The 16,282-nt window shown below is 40.6% G+C and overlaps 1 protein-coding gene across 26 annotated transcripts in view; it reads left to right on the top strand.

Annotated features, from left to right (window-relative positions):
• Window positions 1–16,282, top strand: part of CADPS (calcium dependent secretion activator) — a 502,621-nt gene that overhangs the window by 308,912 nt on the left and 177,427 nt on the right. The gene's annotated exons all lie outside the window — the stretch shown is intronic.

Below are 16,282 nucleotides of genomic sequence, written 5' to 3'. Positions count from 1 at the left end.
CTCACATCTATGGACAGATCCTCTAGACAGAAAACCAATAAAGCAACAGAGATCCTAAAGGAAACAATAGAAAAGTTAGACTTAATTGATATCTTCAGGACACTACATCCAAAAAAATCAGAATACACATTCTTCTCAAATGCTCATGGAACATTCTCAAGAATCGACCACATATTGGGACATAAAGCGAATCTCAATAAATTTAGGAGCATAGAAATTATCTCAAGTATCTTCTCTGACCACAATGCCATGAAATTAGAAATCAACCATGGGAAAAGGAAAGAGAAAAAACCTACTCCATGGAGACTAAACAACATGCTACTAAAAAACCAATGGGTCAATGAGGAAATCAAGAAGGAAATTAAAAACTATCTTGAAACAAATGATAATGAAGACACAACCTCTCAAAATCTATGGGATGCTGCGAAAGCAGTGCTCAGAGGGAAATTTATAGCAATCCAGGCCTTTCTCAAAAAAGAAGAAAGATCCCAAATTGACAACTTAACCCTCCACCTAAATGAATTAGGAAAAGAAGATCAAAGAAGTCCTAAAGTCAGCAGAAGGAAGGAAATTGTAAAGATCAAAGAAGAAATCAATAAAATAGAGACTCAAAAAACAATAGAGAAAATTAATAAAACCAAGAGCTGGTTCTTTGAAAAGGTGAACAAAATTGATAAACCCCTGGCCAGACTCACTAAAAAGAGGAGAGAAAGAACCCAAATCACCAAAATTATAAATGAAAAAGGAGAAATCACAACGGATACAGCAGAAATACAAAAAACCATAAGAGAATACTATGAACAACTATATGGCAATAAGTTTGACAATCTGGAAGAAATGGACAATTTTCTAGAATCTTACAGCCTGCCAAAACTGAATCAAGCAGAAACAGACCAACTGAACAGACCAATCACTAGAAATGAAATTGAAGAGGTCATAAAATCACTCCCTACAAATAAAAGCCCAGGACCAGATGGCTTCACAGGTGAATTCTATCAAACATATAAAGAGGAATTGGTGCCCATCCTCCTTAAACTCTTTCAAAAGGTTGAAGAAGAAGGAATACTCCCAAAGACATTCTATGAGGCCACCATCACCCTCATTCCAAAACCAGGCAGAGATACCACCAAAAAAGAAAACTATCGCCCAATATCATTGATGAATATAGATGCAAAACTTCTCAACAAAATCTTAGCCAACCGAATCCAACAACATATCAAAAAAATTATACACCATGACCAGGTTGGGTTCATCCCAGGTTCACAAGGATGGTTCAACATACGCAAATCAATCAACATCATACACCACATTAACAAAAAAAAAGTCAAAAATCATATGATCATCTCAATAGATGCAGAAAAAGCATTTGACAAAGTTCAACATCCATTCATGATCAAGACCCTCGCCAAAGTGGGTATAGAGGGAACATTCCTGAATATAATCAAAGCCATTTATGATAAACCCACAGCAAATATAATCCTCAATGGGGAAAAACTGAAAGCCTTCTCACTCAAATCTGGAACAAGACAGGGATGCCCACTCTCACCACTGCTCTTCAACATAGTTTTGGAAGTCTTAGCCACAGCAATTAGACAAACAAAAGAAATCAAAGGCATCCATATAGGAAGAGAAGAGATCAAACTGTCACTGTATGCAGATGACATGATTCTATACCTAGAAAACCCTAAGGACTCAACCCCAAAACTCCTTGAACTGATTAATAAATTCAGCAAAGTGGCAGGATATAAGATTAACATTCAGAAGTCAGTTGCATTTCTGTATACCAGCAACGAAACATTAGAAAAGGAATACAAAAATACGATACCTTTTAAAATTGTACCTCACAAAATCAAATACCTCGGAATACACCTAACCAAAGAGGTAAAGGACCTATATGCCGAGAACTATAAAACCTTACTCAAAGAAATCAAAGAAGATGTAAAGAAATGGAAAGATATTCCATGCTCCTGGATTGGAAAAATCAATATTGTGAAAATGGCCATCCTACCCAAAGCAATCTACAGATTCAATGCAATCCCTATCAAATTACCCATGACATTTTTCACAGAACTAGAACAAACAATCCAAACATTTATATGGAACAACAAAAGACCCAGAATCGCCAAAGCAATCCTGAGAAACAAAAACCAAGCAGGAGGCATAACTCTCCCAGACTTCAAGAAATACTACAAAGCCACAGTCATCAAAACAGTGTGGTACTGGTATCAAAACAGACAGACAGACCAATGGAACAGAATAGAGAATCTGGAAATTAACCCTGACACCTATGGTCAATTAATCTTTGACAAGGGAGGCAAGAACATCAAATGGGAAAAGGAAAGTCTATTCAGCAAGCATTGCTGGGAAACCTGGACAGCTGTATGCAAAGCAATGAAACTAGAACACACCCTCACACCATGCACAAAAATAAACTCCAAATGGCTGAAAGGCTTAAATATACGACAGGACACCATCAAACTCCTAGAAGAAAACATAGGCAAAACACTCTCTGACATCAACATCATGAATATTTTCTCAGGTCAGTCTCCCAAAGCAATAGAAACTAGAGCAAAAATAAACCCATGGGACCTCATCAAACTGAAAAGCTTTTGCACAGCAAAGGAAACCCAAAAGAAAACAAAAAGACAACTTACAGAATGGGAGAAAATAGTTTCAAATGATGCAACTGACAAGGGCTTAATCTCTAGAATATACAAGCAACTTATACAACTCAACAGCAAAAAAACCAATCAATCAATGGAAAAATGGGCGAAAAGACCTGAATAGACATTTCTCCAAGGAAGATATACAGATGGCCAACAAACACATGAAAAAATGCTCAACATCGCTGATTATAAGAGAAATGCAAATCAAAACTACCATGAGATACCACCTCACACCAGTCAGAATGGCCATCATTAATAAATCCACAAATAACAAGTGCTGGAGGGGCTGTGGAGAAAAGGGAACCCTCCTGCACTGTTGGTGGGAATGTAAACTGGTACAGCCACTATGGAGAACAGTTTGGAGATACCTTAGAAATCTATACATAGAACTTCCATATGACCCTGCAATCCCACTCTTGGGCATCTATCCGGACAAAGCTCTACTTAAAAGAGACACATGCACCCGCATGTTCATTGCAGCACTATTCACAATAGCCAGGACATGGAAACAATCCAAATGTCCATCGACAGAGGATTGGATTCGGAAGATGTGGTATATATACACGATGGAATACTACTCAGCCATAAAAAAGGATGACATCATGCCATTTGCAGCAACATGGATGGAACTAGAGAATCTCATACTGAGTGAAATGAGCCAGAAAGACAAAGACAAATACCATATGACATCACTTATAACTGGAATCTAATATCCAGCACAAATGAACATCTCCTCAGAAAAGAAAATCAATCATGGACTTGGAGAAGAGACTTGTGGTTGCCTGATGAGAGGGGGAGGGAGTGGGAGGGATCGGGAGCTTGGGCTTATCAGTCACAACGTAGAATAGATTTACAAGGAGATCCCGCTGAATAGCATTGAGAACTATGTCTAGATACTCATGTTGCAACAGAAGAAATGGTGGGGGAAAAACTGTAATTGTAATGTATACATGTAAGGATAACCTGACCCCCTTGCTGTACAGTGGGAAAATAAAATTTAAAAAAAAAAAAAAAAAAAAGAATAGGTAGTTTTATTGTACCACTCAAGGCAACGATTTATATAGAAAGTGTTTTTGACAGCTGGGGTCTATGCTGGGCCTTGGCCTATTGAACTAAATTGCTGGGCCCTACCATCACAAAAAATGTGACCACTTAGAAAGGCATTGGGCCTTTTAACTCTGAATGGAGGAATGTTTCACCAATGGAAGGCAATGGATTGTTTTCCAAGGATTCTGCAAGAAACATTTGCCAATCAGCTACATTCTGCTTAACCCCTCCTGTTAGAGAAATGTCTCAATCTCTTTGGGGGTGTTTGTGTTTATAAGAAGGCTAAAAGTGATAAAACTTTCATGAAAATTGAAGCTTGGCTATGTGCTAGAGATTTGGCAAGTTTAGAAACCCTCTACCAGAGACTAGCCCCTGATTAAGACAGGTTTAAACAGAAGCACGTGAGAGGTCCAAGGGGGTGTGATGAGGATGGGGAGCACGCAGCCCAGCAGCTGAGTGGACGGAAGCAGCAGGTGGTCAGAGAGTAAAGGACAGCGCCCTGGCCTTAGAACCTCAGAGTTCTAGGGAGCAAAGAAAGCTCAAGCTTCCAGTGAGAGGTAGATACTTCCCTGTCAGGGCCTTGGAGGGGATCAGGTGTGGAGAACTGCAGAGGAAGCAAAGATCCCCTCCCAAATGGAGGCCAGGTACCTAAATCTGAACTCGGGCTTGGATTTGGAGAATGTTCATGGTGTTGTTTTCAGGCCAAACTATTCGCAGATTTAGGGCAGTCAGCTTCACCTCCATTAAGTTAGCATCTCATGAAATGTTCCTGAAATGTTTCTAAGGTCACCTTTCCCTCCTTTTTTCGGGGGTGGGGGGAGCTGTCCCTGTGGGATGTGGATGTTGCTAGACCAGTGGGTGAACCCACTCCTCAGCAGTGACCCATGCTGCTGCAGTAACAACACAGGATCCTGAACCTGCTGCACCACAGGAGAACTCCTCCTCCTTCTTCTTATATTGCTGGCATATTCCAAAAATGTTTAATGGAATTTCCCCCTAATACCTCTTCCCCCTTCATTGTAAACATCCTAGTTTCAAAACAGAGGGTTTGAGAATTCCATTAGGTTCCTATAGCACACAGGAACAGATTTTGTGTCTTAAGCAATGCTCCGGCTCATAAATACTCAGTAAATACTTGTCAAAGGAATAAGAGCTTGAGTGATCAGGAAGGAGGGAAAGAGGGCAAAATGAGGAGGAAAGAGGGCAAAATAAGGAGGACAGAGCAGACAAAAGAGAAAGAAACAAATGTGAATGAATATATCTGTGCTTAAACTGCTTTAAAAAAAAAAAAAACTTCCTGAAAAAGATGGGTAGCTCAAGCCACTTTCTAAGCCCCTTTGAGGCTCTGTACAAGGAGTTTTACAAACACTCTCCTTCAGTCCTCACGGCAAACTTTTGACATAGGTATCATTTTCCTCATTGGTCACATTCCCATTTCCCACATTCTCATCATTTCTCCAGACAATCTGGATGAAGTAGTTCTTCTGTTGATTCATTATTAGCATATTTCAGGCAAACTTGACCTTGCAAGTAATAGAAGAAATTCATCTAACGGAATCCGCCGCTATTTCATTTTACTAGGCTGACATTTAAAAATCACCCCTGCCAGGAAATACATGAGGGTGGCTTGGAGTAGCTTTAAGAAGTGGACAGTGGATGCCTTACAAACACTGTCAGACCCACTGTGGCCTAAATCAGGGGTGCTTACCCTTAGCTACCCAAGGGATGATTCAAAGAAAATAAAAATGTTTGTGAACTACATTTTTTAAAAATTTAAACCTAAAATAGTTGTACGAAGCCTTATTATATGGGGAAGGAGGGTCGGAATATCAAAACAGCTTCAAGAATGAGAGAGAAAGGAATTTTTAAGAAACACAGCTGAAGAGTTCCCATTGTGGCTCAGCAAGTTAAGGACCCGACTTTGTCTCCGTGAAGATGTGGGTTTGATCCCTGGCCTCACTCAGTGGGTTAAGGATCTGGCGTTGCCACAAGCTGGAGCATAGGTCACAGCTCAGATCCAGTGTTTCCATGGCTGTGGTATAGGCCGGCAGCTGCAGGTCTGATTCAACTCCTGGCCCAGGAACTTCCATATGCCACAGGTGTGGCCATAAAAGGAAAAAAAAAAAAAAGCAGCAGCAGCAGCACAGTTGAGGCTGTAAATTGTATCTACTTTAATGTTTATTAAATCCTAAAGGAACCATCAGACTTCCTGTGAATTACTCCTTGTTGGTGGATTGCGGTTTCTGCAGTGAGCCCCTGGGCCATTCAGAATAACTTTATTGAACAGAAAAGTATGGTATCAGTGAGAACATTAACACTGCCTTTTGGCCTTATGACATGAGTACTGGCAATATGTGGGAATGAGCAGCTCCTCAGTGGCTTTCTAATTTTTCATCATTTTTATCCAGAGGGTGTTGTCAAGTCCAGGAAGTGCATTCACATATATTATCTCATTTAATCCCTGGAACAGCCTCCCAAGGACTAAATATTATAATCCCTTTTTTTTTTTTTTTTTTTTTTTGTCCTTTTAGGGCCCCACCCATGGCATATAGAGGTTCCCAGGCTATAGCTGTAGCTGCTGGCCTACACGACAGCCACAGCAATGCAGGATCTGAGCTTCAACTTCAACCTACACCATAGCTCACAGCCACGCCAGATCCTTAACCCACTGAGCAAAGCCAGGGATCAAACCTGCGTCCTCATGGATACTAGTCAGATTCATTTCCACTGAGCCACAATGGGAACTCCTAATCCCTCCATCTTAATAAATGGCCTCTCCCTTTACTCAGTTGCTCAAACCAAGATCCTTGCAATCATCTTTGACATTTTGCTCTCTCTTACCATTTCATCCATCATCAAGTTCTCTTCTCTCCACCTCCAAGGCAGATCTCAAAGTTCAGCCTCCCATCTCCACCTCCACATGACCATTCAAATCTAGGCCTCCTATACTTCTCCCCTCACTTGTTGCACTTGCCTCATAAGCCTCTCGCTGCTGCCCTTTACCCCCTGTAGTCTCTTTCTCACCCTGAAGCCTGAGTCATTTTTAAAAAATACAAGTCAGATCCTGCAACTCAAATGCTAGAAAGCCTCCAGTGATTCCCCACCTCCTTTGAATAGAAGTGTAATTTCCATGGCAACAAGGTCCTATCTGATAAGTACTCTACTGCCATCCAACCTTGATCACTGCTCCAGCATCTCTGGCCTCCTGGCTCCTCCCCAAAGCCTTCAAGCACGCCCCCATCTCAGTGTCCTGTCCTCACTGTCTCCTTTGATGTGGATGCCCCTTCTTCCTTACCCAGAAGTCCACACAGCTCACCAAGATTTCTGCATGTCTCTGCACCTTATCAGAAGACCTTTCCTGGCCCACCTGTGTCCTCTCTCTGTCTCTTACTTTGCTTTCTTTTCACCAGAGCACTTATAGTCATCTCACACATCTATTTCTTCATTTATTATTTTGTTATCTGTCTTCCCCACTGGACTTCAAGTTCCTTGTCAGCAGGGGCACTTGTCTCTTTTGTTCAAAGAAGCAAGTAGAGAGCCTGACATGTAGTAAAAGTCCAATAAATTAGTTGCTGAGTAAAGGAATGTGATTGAATCTCCACTTTACTAACAGGGAAACTGAGGCTTAGAGTGGTGAACAAACTTGCCCAAGTCAGAGTCAGCATCTGGGCCAGGTCTAGAATTGAGTTCCTCCTTTCAGTATGAAGTGAAAGAAATTAACTTAACTGAGGACCTGAAACTTGAATAATATACAGAGCTTCCCATGGCTCCATTTTGGATTCATTTGGTGAGCCACAGTCCACCAAGCAGGAGTAATTTAAAACAATTCTGATTTTCCATTTATGTTTTAAAAGCCTTAAAGGGAAAACAGCTTATAAGACTTAACCACACTTCTTAAAATCCCCTTCTCTTATCTTCTTAGCCATACCACTCTTCTAGACTTTTTTTTTTTTTTAAGGGTCACACCTGAGGCATATGGAGGTTCCCAGGCTGGGGGTCTCTAATCAGAGCTGTAGCCGCCAGCCTACACCACAGCCACAGCAACGTCAGATCCGAGCCATGTCTGTGACCTACACCACAGCTCACGGCAATGTCGGATCATTAACCCACTGAGCAAGGCCAGGGATCAAACCTACAACCTCATGGTTCCTAGTTGGATTCATTTCCACTGCACCACGATGGGAATTCCTGCTCAAGACTTCTTGTCCTTCAAAACCATCACCCTCCACTCCTCTCTCCATAAGTCTCCATGACACCAGTCATACTGGCACAGACTTTCAGCTGAACCACCTAAACTGACCTAATTGAATATTTTTTTGATTCCATTTTATTCCCCCTGTTGGCTTATTTTCTATCATTAGATCAGTTAGATCAAGTTAGTTGATAGCTAAATTCTTACTGATTTTCTATAAATTACCGGGATAGAGGTGTTGAAATCTGACCATGGTTGTGAATTTATTTGTTTCTGCTTAACATTTCTACTTATCTTTGTATCATGTAATTTGAAGCTCTGTTATTAGATACATAAACATTCAAGATTACTGTATCTTCTTGATGAATTGACTCCTTTATCCTTACAAGATGATCTTCTTTATCCCTGGTATTATTCTTAGCCCTGAAATTTATTTTGCATGACACTAATAAGTACAGCTACTCCAGATTTTTAAAAAATATTAGCATCATAAATCCTTTCCCCTCCTTTCTTTTTTTGCCTATTTATGTCTTTAGATTTAAAGCGCATTACTTGCAGGGAGCATACAATTGGGTGTAGTTTTTTTTAATCCAACCTGAAGATCTCTTCCTTTTAATTGGCCTATTTAGCCTATTTCTATTTAATATAGTCATCAATATGGTTACATTCATGTCATATTGCTATTTGTTTCCTATTTATCCCATCTCATCTTTATTCCCTTTTCCTCTTTTTCTGCTTTTTTTAAAAAAATTAATTGAATAATCTTATGATCCCATTTTTATCTTCTTTGTTCTATTGTTATATTTAAATGTGAATTAGGTCAATTGCCTAGAATGTAATCCTCTCTGGACCTCATTTTGCTCAGCGTAAAATGGGGGTAATGATAATGCTTGCCTCAGAGGATTGTAAGGATTAAATGAGTTGATCAATGTAAATAAAGCATTTGGAACAGGATCTGATACCTGGTAAGAGGCACTGCTACAAAAGAATTGGTAATGATGGTGGTTGTCATCACTGATGTCATTTGCTTTCATGAGTACCTTACACCTTTTCTCAGTCCATGCGTCTTTCTGCCAGGCTGAGGCAAGAACACTGAGGCATCTGCAGCCTTAGCATTCTCCTTGTTCTCTTTCATGCCCCAAGGAAGGGAGGGAAGCATCCTAGTGGGAATAATAGTTTTTGTCTCATTGTGACTGCTCCTCTTAGAAAAAAAATTCTCATGAAAAACTTCTGGCAAAAAGGGGCTCTGCCTCGTTACCGCTTGGTATGGTCTGAGCACATGGTGACACAGGGACACAGGGACACAGAGGAGAACAGTTGCAGCATCCTCGACCCTTAGGGCTGAGCCTCACTCTCCACTTCGACTCAGGCAGCATTGACTTCTCATTTCTAGGCTCTTCATTGACTTCTAGCTAATGGAAGCTCAGCAGCCCTGGTTTCCATGTCCCTCTCAGCCATCTTTACCCCTTTGTAAGGGACAGGTGATTCTGGCAGATGTCCTGAGGGGCCACATACTCAGCTCTCCCTGCACTGGATGCTCATCCCCAGGTACAATAGTGTACACCCTAAGACATACAATAAAATGTCCCCAAGACTAGCTATTGAGTACCCACCATATACACAGCTAGTACTAAGCACAGAAGATACTTACCTAACAGAGCTGAGGTAGTATTTCACATATATTCACAAACACCACATGAAGGAACATGGTCCCGTTTTTTCACACAGATGCCAAGTTACAAGCATCCTGTGTGCCCTTCTGCCAAGTAGTCCCAGGACAACAGGACATAAAGGCACTTGCTTGAGACTCTGGGGAGTGAAGTTGAGCTGAATCCAAGTGTATCTTCATCATCTCTTTGTAGACCTCAGTTCTTTGCTCTGGACTCTCATGTAATTAAAGTGCCACCAGTAAATGATAGAATTGTCAGTGACCCAGAGGCCTGGGTTTTATGAAAATGCTACAAGATTCAAAATATTACCTGATTCTCCAAACCCAAATATGTGTATCTTGCATTATTTCCTAATAGATATATGCCCAAAAGCTGAACCCAAATTGAAATAGCAAATCCAAAGGTGAATCCTTTACCAAGTTGGTAACATGCAATTTCCACTAGGAATACTATTTCTACTAGTAGTCTATTACTAGTACTACTACTGCTACTACTAAGCATAGCAACAAATGAGTGTAATGCCTAAATTTACTGAGCACTTATTCTTTGCCAGTTACTGTGGTAACAATTTGACGTGTATCATGTCCATCAGTCATAACAAAACAACCAAATGGAGTAGAGCCTATGCCATTCCCACTTTACTGATTAAACTGAGGCATGCGGCAGCTAAGCCAAAAGACAGTTAATGGCAAGGCCAGAATTCCCACCTAGGTGTTTTCACCTTGAGTTTGAGATGCAACCCATTGGCTAAACTTCTTCTCACTGCATTAGAATGCCAATTTATCTGTTCGTGAATCCAGCTTCCCATATACCCAGATGGCCTAAAGAGAGAGTTGAGGTCCACTAATTCCCACACAGGTAGATCTGTCTATAGAATGAGAAGCTGGAGTGGGGAGGGGAGCCCCCTATATGTCTCCAGTGGCAGAATTCCATCTCCTTCAGGTATTTTACATTCTGTTTAAGGAGCATGCATCAACCTAAGAAAGTATAGAGCCAAAACTGACTAGCAGAAATGGTACAGTGTAGCCCTCAATTTTTTTTTGGTTTTGGTACCTCCTGATTTGTGCCAAATTAGCAGTGAATGCTGAGGAAAATGTCAGAGAGAAAGCCCCTCCTTCCTGCAAATCAAATGATACTTTCCAAAGGAGAGTTGTTCATTTTTCTCTGTTCCCACTCATCTTTCCCATTCAGTAGCCTTCAACCAGAAATCTTCTCTTTTTGATTAGAATATCCAGTCATGTTCCTAGTTCAATAAAGAAAGCAACATTTGTCATCCATAGTAAGAGGAAGAGTAGCGTGCTGAGGAGGGTGTTCTAGAACCAAACTGTTCTGGGTGTAAGTTCTGGCAATGTCACTCACCGACTTGGAACCCTGGGGAACGTACTTGAACTTTCTGAAGTCAGGTTCCTCAAGAGTCAATAGGAATAATAACATAATGACATACCTAGTAATAAGTGCTTACTTTGTGCCAGATATTGTTCTAAGGACTTTATATTTCATTAGCTGCTTTAATCCTCACAACAACACTTGAAGAAGGTACCATAATCATTATCTCCATTGTAGAAATTAGAAAACTGAAATAGAGATAAGTCCAGTAACTTGGCCAAGGTCGCACAGGAACCTGGGCAGCATGGCTCCAGATTCAAGCTAACCCCTCCAGGTGGGTGTAGTAAATTCATGTAAAGTTCCTGGCACAACACAAAAGACTGATAAGACTTCACCCAGAAGTAACTAATATCTTTATAATGCAGGAAAAAATAATGATTCATAGGAATTATATCCTATGGGTTCAAGTGATCTCTTCTTCCTACTTCCATTCTAATCAGTTAAAACTTAAACACATTAGCTGTAGTAGCTGTGTTTGTTGTTTTGCATCTCTTTATGTGAGTTCAAGTTAGAAGAAAGAAAAAATGGGTAGTAGCTGCCAGAAAGGTATGAGACTGTTAAAATTTTACCAGGCATTACTAAAACTATGAAATCTTCTGCCCATTGTCTTTATTTATCTTTTATTTCATCTATTTGCCCAGGTACTTATATCCAAGGAGATTTCTTGTCACATATTTAGCTTTTATTAACTAGTAGTAATGTTATGCTTTCCCCTAGGATGTTTTATAATAGGCTGAAATTTATTGTGCATCTATTTCCTGCCATTGCTTGTACTCATACCTCACCAGCATCATCCCATTTAACCCCCACAACAACTCTACAAGAGAGGAACCTTTCCCAACTCTGTTTTCCATAGCATCAAGTAGTTTTACATTTTGTCCAACATCTCAGATTAACAAGCAGAAATAGAATGAGAAGACTATGCTTCTTTTTTTTTTTTTTTTTTTTTTTGTATTTTCTAGGGCCACACCCGTGGCATGTGGAGGTTCCCAGGCTAGGGGGTCTAATCAGAGCTGTAGCTACCGGGCTACACTAGAGCCACAGCAACACGGGATCCAAGCCTCATCTGCAATCTACACCACAGCTCATGGCAAGGCAGAATCCTTAACCCACTGAGTGAGGCCAGGGATCGAACCTGCAACCTCATAGTTCTTAGTTGGATTTGTTAACCAATGAGCCACAAAAGGAGCTCCGTATGCTCTTTTTTTGAATTTTTTATTAAAGTATAGTTCATTTATAGTGTTATACCAATTTCTGCTATACAGCAAAGTGACTCAGTCATTCTTATTTTATTTTCTTTTCCATCATGGTCTATCCTAGTAGATTGGATATAGTTCCCTGTGCTATACAGCAGGACCTTACTGCCTATCCATTCTAAATGTCATAGTTTACATCTACTAACCCCAAACTCCTAGCTCCTCCCCCATCCCTTGGCAACCACAAGTTTGTTCTCTGTATCTGTGAGTCTGTTTCTGTTCTATAGATAGGTTCATTTGTGCCATATTTTAGATTGCACATGTAAGTGATATATGGTATTTGTCTTTCTCTTTCGGACATACTTCACTCAGTATAATCTCTAGTTGCATGCATGTTGCTAAAAATGGCATTATTTCATTCTTTTTATGGCTGAGTAGTATTCCATTGTATATATGTGCCACATCTTAATCCATTCATCTGTCAATGAGCATTTCAGTTGTTTTCATGTGTTGGCTATTGTGAATAGCGCTGGTACTATTTGGGTGCATGTTTCTTTTTGAATTATAGTTTTGTCTGGATGTATGCCCAGGAGTGGGATTGCTGGATAATATGGTAGTTCTGTTTTTTGTTTTCTGAGAAACCTCCATACTGTTTTCCATGGTGGTTCTACCAATTTACATTCCCAACAACAGTGAGAAAGATTATACTCCCAATCCATACAGGCCACTAACCCTGTCTCTTCTTAGGCCTGGCTAAGGCTCCCTTTTATGTCCATTTCTGCCATGGATACATAATAGCCTTATTTCAAGAAGGTTAAGAGAACTTGTCTAGCTGATCTGTGTAACCAGAGCCAACCATGCTGGCCTCTGGGCTGATAAATTTACCAACCAGCCAATCATTTCCAGGACCTCAACCTCAGTCCAGCCACCACCCTCTCTCTTGCCTGTACCACTGTAACCATCTCATTAGTGTCCTTGATTTACCTCTTAACCATTCCATCTGCAGTGCATTAACCACTGAGCAGCCACTGGTATCATCTTAAATAGAAACATAATTGTGTCACTCCCCTGCTTAAAACCCATTGATAGTTTCCCATCCTTGTTTAGAATGGGTGTATTCATGATCTGTTTAACCCATTAAAAGATCACTCTGTCTGCTGTGTAATGAATGGAATTAGAGTGAAAGCTGGAAGACCAGATAGGAGCCTGTTGCTGTGGCCCAGGTAGAGTAGATGGAAGCTCAAATGGGGAATAACAGTGAAGACAGAAATAGATAGGATCTATTTGGGATTGTGCAGAGAACAAACTCAAAGAACTTGGCAATGGAGTCTGTGTCTTTATGCAATGTCTGAAACTCATCAGAGGATTTTATAAAGGTTGCTCTGGTTTCCCAAGACCACACAGCACTCAAAACTATCTGAAATATAACAAATGTATATTGACCTGCCATATATCAAAATATATCAATTTAGAAAGAATTTGGGGGGGGGGAAAGAACAAGTTTTCTTCCTTCAAGGAACTCATAGTCCAATAGGAGCAATGAATACGAAAACAAATTATAGCAGGGTGATCATTGTAACTTCCAGCAGAATTATTTGTGGGGCCCAAAAAGGCAATGATGTTAAGTAAGAGTATGAATTTTAACATAAGGATCAGAGAGAAGGTATGCCAGGCACCATAACATGTGCAAACTCATAGGGGTCTGAAACTTTATGATGTGGTCAGAAATTGCAGATAATCTCAGGGTAGAAGCTGAATTTAGAAAGTGAAGCATAGCCAGGAAACAAAGACATTTTTAGACCAGGTCAGGATGCTTCATTTGGTCTCTATTGGTGAAGATTTCCCCAAGTATATTCTTACCACTGATGGTACATGAGATTGTTCAATGATACACAGACAAGCATATATTAGTTAAACAGTTATTTATGTATTTTAATGTATGTTATATAATATGAGTATATCAAAGCTACAATATAAAATTTCCTTTCAAAACAAATTGATTCTATGTTAAATCAATTTAAAGAAAAAAGGTAAGTCAATCATACAATAGATGGACTGATTTGGAATAAATCATGAAAGTACAGGTGAATGGCCAAACATGAGGGCTCCTTTTGTGTAAGCAGGGGAGATTCACTGAAGGAATTTCAGCAGGGAAATTCATGCTAGAATTGCAGATGGTAGGATCAGTCTCACAGCCAGGAGGAGGATGAAAATCATTCTAGTGAAACCCATCAAGAGTTTCATCTTTGGGAGTTCCTTCCCACTGTGGCTCGGGAGGTTACAAACCTAACATTGTTTCTGTGAGGATGCAGCTTTGATCCCTGGCCTCTCTCAGTGGGTCAAGGATCTGGTGCTGCCTCAAGCTGTAATGCAGCTTGCAGATGTAGCTTGGATCTGGCATTGCTTGTGGCTGTGATGTAGACCTCAGATGCAGCTCCAATTCAACCCCTAGCCTGGGAACTTCCATATGATGCAGGTTCGGCCCTAAAAAGGGGGTGGGGGTTGAGTTTCGTCTTGGGTTGTCCATGGCAGTAAGTGTGGTCTGGGACTGAAAGAGTAGAGGTCTGATCAGCATAAGCAACTTCACAGCTGTCCTTGTTGACTGAGGAGTGAGTAAGCCTGAAGAAGCAGAAGGACCCAAGTGACTTGGGTCTCTGGTCCAAAACGGAAGTACTTTAGCTACCAGCCACTCCTAAGAGGCCCTGATATTTGTCAAACAGTGTACACTTTAATTAGGTACATTCTTCATTATATTCCAAAGTGGAAATTATGTATGATTCCAGGTGAAGTGAGGATTTGGAAGTTGTACAGATGGTTTTTGATAGCAGGTAAAGCCAGTGTTGGAACTTGAGGATTAGAAAGGATTTGAGTATGATCAGATCTTTCCTCATTTGATCTAGTAGAGCCTCAAAACCAGCAGCCTCACTTCCTTGATCAATGCCAATTCAACGTGTGTCAATCCACAAGACCAATGGAATAACTGATGAATGAATTAGTAACACTGATCATAAAAGCTTCAGATAGGAGTTCCCGTCATGGTTCAGCAGCAACGAACCCAACTAGTATCCATTAGGATGAGGGTTCTATACCTGGCCTCAATCAGTGGGTTAAGGATCCAACATTGCTGTGAGCTGTGGTGTAGGTTGAAGATGCAGCTTGGATCTGATGTTGCTGTGGCTGTGGTGTAGGCCAGCAGCTGCAGCTCAGATTGGACCCCTAGCCTACGAACTTCCGTATGCCATGGGTGCAACCCTAAAAAGACAAATAAATAAATAAAAACTTCAGATAGCTTTGAAGTGTGGCTTTGTATTTCTTAATCCTCCTTTTAAAAAAATTTTCTCTCAGAGTTCCCACAGTGGAGCAGTGGAAAAGAATCTGACTGGGAACCGTGAGGTTGAGGGTTCCATCCTTGGCCTTGCTCAGTGGGTGAAGGATCTGGCATTGCCGTGAGCTGTGGTGTCAGTCGCAGATGAGGCTCAGATCCTGCACTGATGTGGCTGAGGCATAGGCTGGCAGCTGTAGCTTCCATTAGACCCCTAGCCTGGGAAACTCCATATGCCCCAGGTGGAGCCCTGAAAAGCAAAATAAATAAATAAATTAATTAATTAATTAATTTAAAATCTTTTTAAAAAATTCTCTCTAAAGATTAATTTCCACCAACAGAAGAGCATTTGGGGGAGAGGGAGGGTTGTAAAGAGAACTTTCTATGTCTACTTGAAACTTCCTTTCTGTAGTGTACCTGTGTTTGCCAGAATTACTGAAAAGCAAACGAGGCAAGATTTTCCTGAATGAGACTTGACAAGAGGAGAAAGAGTTGGAGTTGTAAGATTTAGCACTTTTTTTTTCTCTCCTGTGCAACAGCTTTCAGGAGTTTCCCTACCTACAAGACTTCTAGCACATAAACAAATTAAGGCACAAGGTAACATTTTCCAAGGTGCTTTCTGGAATCAGTCAAGGAATCTGTCAAGTCTGATGATGGGCCACATTTCCTTCTATAAGTGAAAGTAAATCGTACCTGCTGTTCCTTATCCTCAACCACACAGCAGCAGAATGTGCTTTCTGTTCCCAAGCCATGCATATGTCCTTGTTTATGAGCACCCAACTTCAAAGTAAAGACAGTTAAAC

Source organism: Sus scrofa, chromosome 13 (genome assembly GCF_054392235.1).
Source record: "Sus scrofa isolate SSC_HxYL_T2T_F1_AM1 chromosome 13, Sscrofa_HxYL_maternal_Yorkshire_Landrace_v2.0, whole genome shotgun sequence".
Lineage (NCBI taxonomy): Eukaryota > Metazoa > Chordata > Mammalia > Artiodactyla > Suidae > Sus > Sus scrofa.
Note: the sequence above shows the minus strand (reverse complement) of the source record. Positions and strands in the feature narration are given on the sequence as shown.